The 948-nt window shown below is 47.2% G+C and overlaps 1 protein-coding gene across 1 annotated transcript in view; it reads left to right on the top strand.

Annotated features, from left to right (window-relative positions):
- Positions 1–948, top strand: part of DOCK7 (dedicator of cytokinesis 7) — a 227,951-nt gene that overhangs the window by 35,555 nt on the left and 191,448 nt on the right. The gene's annotated exons all lie outside the window — the stretch shown is intronic.

Here is a 948-nt window from a genome sequence, read left to right as displayed (position 1 = left end):
GACCAGCTAGAGCAAGAAGGAGACCCTGTCTCTACAAAAAAATAGAAAAATTTGCCTCCCTGGTGGTGGCACACACCTGTACTCCGGACCCTGAGATAGGAGGATCCCTTAGGAGTCTGAGGTTGCAGTGAGCTATGATGACGCCACTGCACCTTCAGCCTAGGCAAGGGTGAGACTATGTCTCAAAAAAACCCAAAAGAAGTGGCTGTAGAGGGCGTGTTTATTTTGTTCCTGATCTTAGAGGAAAAGCTTTTTTTTTTCTATTTTTTTAAAGTTTTTTTTCTTTTTTTTAGAGGCAGAGTCTCACTTCATCACCCTCAGTAGAGTGCTGTGGCATCACAGCTCACAGCAACCTCCAACTCCTGGGCCTAGGCGATTCTCTTGCCTCAGTCTCCTGAGCAGCTAAGACTACAGGCGTGTGGCACAACGTCCAGCTATTTTCTGTTGCAGTTTGGCTGGGGCCGGGTTTGAACTTGCCACCTTTGGTAAATGGGGCTGGCGCCCTCCCCACTGAGCCACAGACGCTGCCCAGAGGAAAAGCTTTTACTCTTCCTCCTCTGAGTATGATGTTGTCTTTAGTTTTGTCTCATCTGGCCTTTATTATGCTGAGGTGGTTTCCAGTGTTTGTTCTCTGCCAGTCGAGATGATTATTGTGTTACTTGTTTTCAGTCAGTCTGCTAATGTCATGTATGACGTTGCTTTTTTTCTTGGTGACAGAGTCTTGCTAACGCGCAGTGGTGTCATCACAGCTCACTACATCCTCCAACTCCTAATCTCACGTGGTCCTCCCTTCTCAGCCTCCCAGAGTGCTGGGCTTACAGGCATGAACCACTGTGCTCAGCCGACATTGCCTTTTGGGTTATGAACCATTCTTGCATTTCCGGCTGACTTTTTAAGGCTTAACCTTCCATTGAATGGTCTTGACGCTGTTGTCAAAAATCATTTGAC

The sequence above is a fragment of the Otolemur garnettii genome, unplaced genomic scaffold, assembly GCF_000181295.1.
Source record: "Otolemur garnettii isolate 467f Iridium unplaced genomic scaffold, OtoGar3 scaffold00066, whole genome shotgun sequence".
NCBI lineage: Eukaryota > Metazoa > Chordata > Mammalia > Primates > Galagidae > Otolemur > Otolemur garnettii.
This window is presented reverse-complemented; position numbering and strand designations above follow the sequence as displayed.